This window comes from Pelmatolapia mariae, linkage group LG2 (genome assembly GCF_036321145.2).
Source record: "Pelmatolapia mariae isolate MD_Pm_ZW linkage group LG2, Pm_UMD_F_2, whole genome shotgun sequence".
Taxonomy (NCBI): domain Eukaryota; kingdom Metazoa; phylum Chordata; class Actinopteri; order Cichliformes; family Cichlidae; genus Pelmatolapia; species Pelmatolapia mariae.
Genome location: NC_086228.1, coordinates 30,100,818 through 30,112,561, shown reverse-complemented (window position 1 = coordinate 30,112,561; position 11,744 = coordinate 30,100,818). Strand labels below are relative to the sequence as shown.

The window sequence follows — 11,744 nt, the reverse complement described above, 5'->3', positions numbered from 1 at the left end:
AGATGGCCACAGGCAGGAATGATTTCCTGTGTCGTTCAGTGGTGCTTTTCGGTACTCTCAGTCTCTCACTGAACGTGCTCCTGCGACTGACCAGCATGTCATGGAGTGGGTGGGAGGTGTTATCCAACATTGTCTTTATCTTGGACAACATCCGCCTCTCTGACACCACCTTGAGGGAGTCCAGCTCCATCCCCACAACGTTACTGGCCTTACGGATCAGTTTATCGAGTCTGTTGGCATCTGCGACCCTCAGCCTGCTCCCCCAGCATGCAACAGCATAGAGGATCGCACTGGCGAATTCATCCATCATTCCATCCATCCAATTTCTTCCGCTTATCCGGGACCTTGTCGAGGACAGACCTCCCTCTCCCCTGCAGATTCCTCTAGCTTATCTGGGATAACACCAAGGCGTTCCCAAGCCAGCTGAGAGATATAATCTCTTCAGCGTGTCCTGAGTCTGGCCTGGGCTCTCTTTCCACAAACATGATCACGTTCCTGAGACTGTCTTGCCTGGATGATGGACAATGCGTCAAGACACAGCCTCAGACAGTGGACATCTCTGTGCTTGTCCGGCTTGACCTCAGTGCTGTGTTTTATGGCACTCACCTCCAGAGATGGTCACGTTACTGTAATCTGTTTACTTTTTTCAAGTAACAAGTAAAGTAAGGGATTACTATTGCAGAAAAGTAATTAGATCACTGTTACTTTCCCGTAAGCATGCTCCGTTACTGCATTACTAAACTGTGATTTTGTCTGTGAAAGTGTCTCACGACAGTGACGTGCGAGCGTGCGACGTCCGTGGCAGCAACAGACGTGTGCAGATCAACAATGGATAATATGGAGTGATGAGAGAGTACGACCATGCAGCGTTTAAAGTGTGGAAGTAATCACATTACTTTAAGTTTTATTCCGTAGAAAGTGACAAAAACATCAGCGTCCGCTGTTCACTCTGCGTGGGAAGAAAACTTCTTTCTACAGAGAAAAATTAAACTTCAAATCTGAGCGAGCAGCGAGCACGCTGCCATGGGAATGCGACATTCACAGAGAAACCCCCAGATCCTCCCACTGACATGACCGCTGTGGGAAAACCTCCACCCGCCCCACTCCTGCTAAACAGATGAGACAGGACTCAGTGCTGCTGAATTTAAAATTATCTGGTTCAGAAGTCTGAACAGTATGTCCTCAAGTAGCAGTAGGATAATATTAAATAATCAAGAAATAATCAAGGTTAGGCAGGGAGGTATTTTCCTTTTCTGTCTCTTACAGAGGAGGGAGCAGATACCAGACGAGGTCAGAGATGATAGTCATGATAATGTGTGTTTTTCTTTTAGTATAAAAATGTACACCCATGTACCCCCCAATGTACAGGTTCACACAGATGTCCACAGCGCTGTGTAAACTTGTAATTTCAGCTGCCAACGCAAATGAAATCATTTTAAGAGACAGATATTTCTCCTGAAATTCCTTCTGAAAAATTTGAACACGACAGTATTTCAATACAGTCTTTCTAGTCTAGCCCTCGTATTATGTTGAAAAAAATTCACATTGATTATGTTGTGGGTCATTTTGACCCGTACTGTGTGAATCCACTCAGAATTATCAAAAAACTGCAATAAAACAATAGCAACTTTATTTTCCATTAGAAAAACATTTAGAACACAGACATACAACACAGTTTGAATTTCCATAACTATTTTTAAGAACAATTTAGTAAAAGTTTTTCCTTCTTTACAAACACATTTCTTTTGAACTTGCCCGATTTTCTCAGTTTTTCAATGTTCAACATTTTCAATTTTGTCCACATGATGGACAGAATGTAACTGTGTGCTTTCTGCAGATGTACTTCTTGCATTTCTCACAAAAAGTGCTTGTTTTAATGACCTCTCGTGAGGGACAGACCTGCCATCTTTTCCGTTTCTTTACACCTGTATCCACTGGATCCACTGCAGATTGGTTGGATGGTGCACTCTTGACCTTTTCAATGACAGCTGCTGCTGCTGGGGATCGAGCTGGCCTGACTCGCCTCTGGATCTTGGGAGTGACAAGATTTTTTCCCAGTTCTTCCAGGAAAAGCCGACGTCGGTACAATTTGCTGGTTGATTTCAGTCCACAGGACATAGGCATTGTAAGCAGACACATCCAAAATGTTGTAGAAAATTACCAAGGGCCAACGAGCTGTCTTGCACTGGCAGCTGTATGTCGCTGTGACTTTGTCAAGATTGTCTACTCCTCCTTTGGTGGAGTTGTAGTCTAGGATCATTTGTGGTTTTTTGTCTTCTCTTGTGCTCAGAGATGCATCTGTGTGCATTGTGCTCATGACAAGAACATTCTTGTTTTTCTTTGGGCAGTATGAAACAACTGTTGTTTTCTGAGTGAAAACAAATAATGAGGAATGCAGAGATCTTCCCTGCATCTTCAAGAATTTTACTGGGAAGTTCTGGATTATTTCTTCTGATTGTTCCCAACATAGTCAGCTTTCTCTTCTGAAGTTCCTCTCCAAGCCTGTAGGATGTAAAGAAATTGTCACAGGTGATGTTATGCCCTTGCAGCCCTTCACTCATCTGCAGCACCACACGCATCCCCTGGTTCTCCTCAGATGCTCCTCCAGGTAGCTATCCAGTGTACACTTGCATATTCCATGCATAGCGAGATTTTGCATCCCAGGCTGGCCTTATTTTGATGCCATACTTGGCCAGCTTGGTGGGTATATACTGTCGGAAAGGACAGCGACCCCTGAATGGGACAAGGCGCTCATCAACAGTAACGTGGGGACCAGGGTTGTACAACAAAGGTAGAATTTCCACCCATTTATCCCATACATCGCTGATTGCAGCAAGTTTGTCTCTTTCACTCGACCAGATCTGGTTTCGCGGTTGTCAAATCTGATCACATGAGATATCTTGAGAAATGTCTCCAAAGACATTGTTGCTCGAAAGATTGGCCTTCCAATCTCTTCATTCCATAGACTTGCAGTTGCTTCTCCCTTGGACCTGTATACTCCAGCTAATATCAGAATTCCAATATAAGCATGCAAGTCAGTCTGATCCAGTGGCTTCCATTTCTCTTTAAATACACGCCTCCCCTCCAAGTTAGTCATGTCCAGTATAATCCTCTCTATTGGAGGGGATATGAAGAGCTGAAATGCTGATTGAATACCATCAACTCGTGTGATGGCAAATCTTGTAGGACCAGGAGTCATTTTGATGGCATTAGAAGATGACAGCCTGCTTTGACTTCGGTGTGGTGATAATGACCATTTTATATTACCATCTCTAGATGTCCATGTCTCCTCTGTGGATGATGATTGCTGCATTGCTTGGTTTTCATTTGATGTAAAGATGGCGGCAGACTCCTCCTCTTCGTTGGAAAATTGGCAGTCTGGATCATCATTAACATTGTCCTCAGCCTCTGAAAGATCCTCTGTCTCTGAAACATCTTCTTCTTCATCACTATCCCAGTTCAAAAGCAGTGATAAGGCTTCTTCAGTCGTCAACCTTCTGGAGCTCATTTTTGGTGTGTTGAAATGACATGAGAACAGTGACAAGAACAGCGGAGAGAAAGTTTCTCGCATACACACCTGGGTCTGAATGTATATTCAGAGGCAGTCAAAACATCAAAGAGAGTACATCAAAGAGAAATGTTTATTTTGGATCTGAACAACTTTTTACTTACATAAAAGTGTGCGGGTCATTTTGACCCACAACTTCATCTTTGTGTACAAACACTGCAGAGACATTTCAGGACACATCATCTATTTTAAAAACCAGTTCATGACCCCAGATAAGGAAAAGTCATAAACTTTCATGAAGAAAAAGAAAGGATGACCAGTACTTTGGTCAACACAAAAACTGGAATGGGTCAAATTGACCCTTAACATAATAAGAAGGCTAGACTAAAATTCAGATTTAACCATACGTTAATAATAAAAATATCTCTCGGACCTTTCTGTGTAGAAATTGCAGAGAACCCACACAGGCACAGGGAGGGCATGCAGATGCTCCAGCTTACAAAGATATGCATGTTGGGTTAACTTTTTTGGCTAGGCCCCCCCTTTTTTTTAGAAGACACAGCCTGTTACCCCCCCATGCGCACAAACACATCCTCCAACCACACACGCCCATATTTTGTTTTCAAACTCCATTGCAGTTTATTTCACACCTCAAACGTTTAGTAAACAATTAAATACAAGTAATCTGCAATAAATTACAGGTAGTAATAAAATACACTACTAACTCTTTTACGCTGCGTCCGCACCTACATGGGTATTTTTGAAAACGCAGCTGTTTCGTCCACACGTAAACAACGTTTCGAACCACTGAAAACGGAGATTTTTTAAAACTCCTTTTTCTGCGTTTACGTGTGGACGAGGAATACAGAGTTCGTCACGCAACGTCAAAGGTATGTGGCTTTTTTCACGTCACGCTGTGCGCCACGTTATTGTTTACATGAGATGAATTGCAGAATGGCAGATAGAGACAAAATACTGTTAATCTGACTGTCTGCAGGTTTTACACGCTTACATACACACACGCAGTTACTGTCCCTCCATTTAGAAAGGCAGAGGCATCACGGTGTGATTATTTTACATGTAGTTGTTTTTTTCCTGTGTAATAATATTCAACATTGCTATCAATACATTTTTCAAAAAATGCCTCTCTGTGCAAAATGGGTTCAAAAACATAAACAACTGTGGGATCCTGTTTGTCCGTGATTTGGAGAGCCCAGCGCTGCTCCCGACGCAGGGAAAACCAATTCTGCAGGGGAGACCTACCTCAGCACTTGTGCAGGTGAAGCCAAAGGGAAGATATGCTTCACCTAGTTTTTGGCTTGGAAGGAAGTTGGTTTGGAAACATATTTGGCGATGCTTCATCTCCTGCTTTGCATTTGTGTGGGTGCCCCGTCAAAAACCTGTCCGTTATGCTAGCAGTGTACAAGCGTTCTATTTTTTTTTTTTAATACCCCCCCCCCCCCCTGCAATCGCTCTGAGTCCCCTCCTAGGGGGCGGGCCCCACACTTTAGGAACCTCTGGGTTAACTGGTGATTAGTGCAGATGAAAGACAGATGATAATGCACTCTACGAAACTTCTCCCAAATCTGTCTGCTGTAGTTTCTCACCAACAAAATATCTACACATTGGAAATTAGAGATTGCCTTAAAAAACCAAATGGCCTAAGCTCTGTGGTCCATTTCCCTTAACTTGCTTGGCAAGATGAAACAAGATGAAACAATCTTTGCTGTGTCCTGTGATGATGTACAACTATAACTACCCAATATCCCCACAGGGATCAATAGCTTTATCCTCTAATGAGGACAAATTCAGTCTGAACATTGTGCTAAACTGTTTGTCTGGGTGCTGATTTTGTTGATTTTATAGACATTGTAATCAAACGTGATAGAAATGGATGAAGTAACACAGCCGAGTCAAAGTACCCCAAAGTATTACATCCCTCAATATCATTCAAAGGAGACGTACTCGTGTTGTGTTATATTTCAAATGTGGATTGATACAGAGAGTTAGATGGAGAGTATAATTACCAAAACAATGATGGGAAGTGTGTGTCTGTGTGTGTGTGTGTGTCTGTGTGTGTCTGTGTGTCTTTGTCTTTGTGTGTGTGTGTGTGTCTGTGTGTGTGTGTGTGTGTGTTCACAAGGTGGTGTAACATAACAAGGAAATATAGGCATACTAAGACACTCAGGAAATCTGATAAAAGCAATGGTCAGGTTACAGTTGCCTATTCCATCTGTCTGAGTCATCCATCTCTGTATCCTCCATCCATTTATCTATTTGATCCTCTTTCATTCAGTTTAGTCTACTTCACAAAGATGTTTTTGAAACTATTATTTTAACAATATTTTTAACATGGATGCCTCACGCCTGGCCTAATGATGATTCCTAGATCCATGACCTCCAACTTGCACTTGGGTTTTTTGCAGCCAAGTGCTCCTAGGATGACAGTTAACACCTCCAAGTCCAACACCATGGTTGTAATAAAGAAAAACATGGTTCACTCACCCTGGGTTGGTAATACGTTTCTGACCCAGGTTGTGCGATGGGCTCGGTCTGTGACCCAGCATTTTGTGTTCATTTTGTATTGTAGTGAATTTCTTATATTAGCATTGAAGATATGTTAAGTTCTTGTTGCTGCAATTATTAGTTAGGATTTGAGAGTCTTAGTACTTTGTTTATGTTAAGCTCATCTAGTTATCTTAAGCTCCTAAGTTGCTCAGTCTTTGCTCGTTTATTTGATCCCTTTGTGTCATCACCCTCTGTGATTTAGTCTCCCTTGTTGGTTAGTGGTGGTTAACCTGTCATGTTTCATGGCTGTCGTGTGTTTCTCGTGGTCAAGCTCATGTCATGTCTGCGTCACGTCATGTTTCCTGTTGAATTTGAAAGTCTTGTTTCCATGTTCCATGTGCTTAGATCAAAACAACAACTGTCATGTTGGATTGCGTAAATATGACAAAGATATCAGTAGATTGTCCCAACGCAATTATACAAAATTCTAGAGTTTCCAGATTGTACTCAAATTCAAACTCAGTAAACATTTGAGATAAATATGTGCATATTTTTCATTTTCACTACTGAGTTCACTCTATCTCAAATCATCACATTTTTACAACATTTTCTGCTCTGCCATCTCCAATTTGCATAAAGTTTTTCAAGTTCCAAAAAATTCTGGTTTTATTATATTCGATACCCTGATGTTGTGGCTCAGGAGGAAGAGCCGCTGTTTGACGGTAAGTCGTTTGATCGCTGAAGGCTCAGTGGATGGAGTAAAGCACTGGCTGCATGTGGTTTGCTCTATAAAAGCGATTTACAGTAATTGCTAAGATTAGAAGTGCTATATTTAAATAGCCTGTCAGTGTGTTTCCCACTGTCACTCACTGACATGTATTTTGTGCATTAAAGCTTCTTTTGTCTAAAAATTGTTCTAAGCCAACAGTTTATCCAAATAGCCGCTGAGATGTGAGGTCGTACATGTACACAGAATAAACATGCATGTATGAAATTCAATGATATTTCCTTCCTGCACAATTCCCAGTAGCGTGCTGGTTTGAGCTGGAGCACGCCTTCAGTATGCCTGTCACGCCTGGTCTAATGAGAGTCTAACTCCAGCGTAAAAACCTGATCTCACAAGTCAAGCGTGTAGGAGTCGTTTTTAAAGCAGCTACAGTGGTCACGTATTAATTGTTAACTTCAGACAAAGTCTCTGCGTTTCGTGACCCGAGCTCACCTACCAGCCTGTGCCTCGTCTCTCCGCTCTCTTTTCTCATTAGGCTGAGTAGAAGCATCGGGAGTTGCTACACTTTGAGAGTAGGCGGCAGTGCTCAGGGAGAAAATGAGAAAACAGTTAAGATCCTACTATCCTGTCCAGTACTGTTATTAAGAGGATGGAGCATCATTCATCACATCTCCCATTGACTGCAGTCCTTTCACCTCTCTATTACTTCATTAAAGCCGCTGTGAGGCAAAGGAAAGAAAACAGAGACGTCTTTGCCAAGTTGCCGAGCAGATATTGACTTGTATTCAAACTGCCAAGCAAAGCAGTTAAATTAGATTTGAGAAGATTCAATTAAATGTTTTGTGTTAATGTATCCCTCTGCCACTGTTCCAAAAATTATCTGACATAAATTTAATATGCTGAGCTTGTGACTGTGCAGTCATCTTGATGGGAAAAAGAAAGAAAATTGTTCCATTTCATGGAGGACTGAAGTCCTGCAATACTGTACTGATACTTCTCTCTGCTTCTGTTTTCTCAGCATGTAGTCTGTGCCTGTATATCTGTGTTTTCATGGTCAGTGTGCACTTTTCTTTCAGTGGTGTTAAAAAGTATTTCAAACTCAATAAGCAGTTCAATACATCATTGTAGTGGGAGGAAATGTTCCCTTTCAAATTTATGGAAATTTCATTTTGTCTGCAAAGCTTCAGGAGAAAATTAGATGTGCATATGCTTAAAAGTCGGCTGCCACGATTGGGTAAGTGCCAGGCATACCTCAGCATGATTCACTGTGCCCTATGCAGATTGCAAATGTACAAGGTCACACACAGTCACAAAGACAGATTACAGGAAACTACATGAAACATACAGGAACACACAGGAAAACCTATCAATCCCATTTTCAAATGTGATACTGAAGATTGAGCTAGTTGCAACTGCCTAATGAGGTACTTCCATTGCCTGCAGTCAACCAGCTAGATTGCTTAGATTTGGCACTACCGAAAATGTTCAGCAGAGTTTTATGGGCCCAGCCGAGAGTGTCTGAGATGCTGGTAAGACCACTGCTGTCCTCAACATCCAGAAATGGCCCATCTCAGGCAAATTACTCACTGTGTACAGTAGTACAGCGTAGTTCAACCTCTTCAATCCTTAGACTCATATAGACATGTGAGGGAGATGTTCGGAGCTAAATAATTTAAACATTTTACTTAAAATAGTAACAAGGAACGAGTACCAGATTATTATTTTGAGTATTTAACCTGCATTGTTAATAAACCCACAGATCTGTAGTGAAGTTATGTACAACCTGTCAACGAGTGTGTGTGTGTGTGTGTGTGTGTGTGTCTGTGTGTGTGTCAGTCTGTCTGTGTGTGTGTGTGTGTATACGTGTGTGTGTAGGTGTGTGTGTGTGTGTCTGTGTGTGTGTCAGTCTGTCTGTGTGTGTGTGTAGGTGTGTGTGTGTGTACGTGTGTGTGCGTTCACAGCATTTGAGACTTATGAACTTTGACTGATGAGGTGATTATGAGGAAGGTGATCAGTATGGAAGGTAGGATCTCTGCCAACAGATGGCAAAAGGACACACACACACACTCACACACACACACACTCACACACAAACACACGCACACACACTGCACACACACATGCAGAGCTCTAATTTCTTTCCATATTCATTCAGCTAAGAGCACAATTTCTGTAGTGCTGTTATGTAGCCCAAAGATGCTTTGCCCCCTCCCCCCTAAATAAATTAAAATCTTAGTAGCAGTGCATATAGTTTGAATGTTTTAATGTTTAATCATCTGCATTTTCTAATCCAAAACCAGATTAACAGAAAGGATTAGCTGTTTGCTTTTCTTTCTTCCTTTATCTTTTATTTTCCAGTGGAATAGTGTCTGTGACTGGTTTGGGTTATTCTAATAGCTAATGGTTCAATTAAGGTTTCCGACGAGTGTCACATGAAAAGGTTGGTTTGTGAATTGTGCGTAGTTTGTAGCTGTTTGTCCAACCAGTTTGTTGTGTTTTCATGTTAAACCAGTGTTCTGCTCATTGCTTTGATTGTTTCTGTTGTCTGTTAGTAAAAGAATAGAGCATTCCATGGAGCATTTCTATTACACTGCACCAACCACACATGTGTACGAGGCCGTCCACTTAACCTCCTAGGGCCTGCCGTCCACATATGTGGACATCACATTTTTGGTTATTTTGACTAAAATACTCAATTTTGCTCTACATGGGCTGATATCCACTTACGAGGACATTATACTGCTACTGTTCTATCAAAATTTTAAATGAATATCCTCATTTGTGTCTCATATTTGTCTTAAAAACAAAAATAAGGTAAAAAAAAAAAATCTGGAAATTCTTTGTTTTTACATTCATCGGGCCCCAATATGCCCAAATATCAAAGAGAAATTAGAAATGCATGTCGTGGAAGAGTTCGGGCCTTAGGAGGTTAAAGCAAACTTGATAGAAGTGTAACAGGAATGACAACTTGACCCCTGGGTCGTACTTATCCAGAACAGAGTATGATTGAGGCCTAAGTCGTCATAGGTGGTAACCTTAACTCTAACCTTGTGTTATTGTAAATGCAAATAGCTTTTCAGGTATTGATTTTTTTTCTTAGTTCCCTGATGGCTGTGTTAATACTAATAATAATAATAGCAGTAATAATAGGAAACACTTTTTTATCCCATATTTAAGAAATTATTTTGTTACAGTTGTTAAAGTAATAATAAAACTATTATGTTATGTGTGAAAAGTTCCCTGTGTCTGAAACTGTTCACACATGGTCACGATTATTTGTGTTGAATAGCAGTTTGTTCAGTTAATTCCTCTCTATTCTAGCTTCAGATATGTGTGGTTGTAGCCAATCACAGAGTCAGCCTTTCTGATTGGATTATGCAGTCTTCAGCAGAACGCAGCAGAGTGCATTCCTAGAAAACACTAAACTTCTTTAATGCTTGTGACACAAGCACCATCTGAACTTCTATGAGAGACGCGAGCCTGGTCACTCCATTCTTGTTGATAGATTTCGTGTGAGTCTTCCAGTTCTTCCCGCCATCAGTGTACATGCCAAGGTACTGGTACTCCACCACATCCTGTCCCAGGATAGACATGAGCTGTGAAGTCATCTGGTCCTTGATGTCAATCACCATCTCTCTGGTTCTCTTCACATTCAGAATCAGATGAGTCCTCCGAACACACACAACAGAAAATCATCTATTAATGCTTTATATTAATTCAACACATGCAGGTCAGCAGTTGTCAGTCTTATTATTTTCAGGTGCAGTGACTTTATTGTGCTGGACAAACCATTACTGACCCACGTTTCTAAACATGGAGCAGCCTGGGGAAATCACTTGACACGGCACTGATATATTGAAAGTCTCCTTAGCAGCATTAGTTTGACACTATCACCCCAGTCCCAAACTAGATGCACAGTGAGTCAGACTGTTTGTTAAAAAGTCCAGCTAAGCACATAGTCATGGCAGCGTTTGATGGACAGAGCAGTCTGCTGCCATGGCTCTTGGTGCTTTCAACACTATTTAAATTGCACCTTGTTTTAAACTTTGTCTGGTGCTATATGTGGCAGCACGAGCTGGTGGAGAGTAAATACGGAAAAGAGCAAAGAACCAATGGTGTCAAAATGGCGGCGCTTTAATGAAAACCCAACAACGCCACCCTGGGAATTTCACCCTGAGAATACTGAGTTGAGACTATACGAATTGTCAAGAAGGCACTTAGTTTGTTTTTACATTGAACCACGTCTCTGTCCTAAGCATAACAGACCTATTTATTGGTAACTATTTAAAACGCCACATTTATGCTGATTTGCTGTCCCTAAATGACCTTTATCTCACTGACGTGACTACATTACATTCTGCTCCCATTCACATCCCTGTGACATTTTACATTTCTACTGAAACCTTTCCAGCATTTGAGATTTTTTTTAACCTTGCTCTTCACTGGCTCCATATGTGCAAGCCTCATCTGGGGCTGGGAATGACAACCTTACATATGAAAAAAGCCATTTTAGCTCCTCCTACCAAACAATGGGAGAAAAAGAGCTGCAGAAATGGGCGATGGGGGGTAGAGTTGGGATGGTCAGACACATGATGGATGTAACTGGGACAGAATAAATTAATATATTTGTAATGATGAGAATAAGCACATAATGCATCTTTGTGGTTCCCTCATTAACTATTGCTCTGCTGGTATCCCTGGGTGTTTGCATGCCAAGGTGGAAAAACTGTTTTTCTCCTCGTTAGACCAGAAAAGTCTTTGTTTCTTCGAGCTTGAATAAGAGAGAGAAAAATACACAAAAACATGAGAATAAGACAGAGTGAAAACTTTCATAGAGAGGCTGGTGGCGTCTCTATACAAAGTAGTTGTTTTGACAGTTGACATTAAGCGCTGCTTTTGCACAGTGTTTCTGATTAACAGTCATGCCAGTATAGTTGTAATGGAAGAAGAGCGCTGTAGTGTGTCCTGTATTCTGACTGAGGGTCCTGGCTCCTTTTTTCA

The 11,744-nt window shown here is 41.3% G+C and overlaps 1 pseudogene; it reads right to left on the bottom strand.

The window, feature by feature from the left end:
• Window positions 1-1,978: 1,978 nt before the first annotated feature.
• Window positions 1,979-10,375, bottom strand: LOC134637864 (piggyBac transposable element-derived protein 4-like; annotated as a pseudogene).
• Window positions 10,376-11,744: the final 1,369 nt, after the last annotated feature.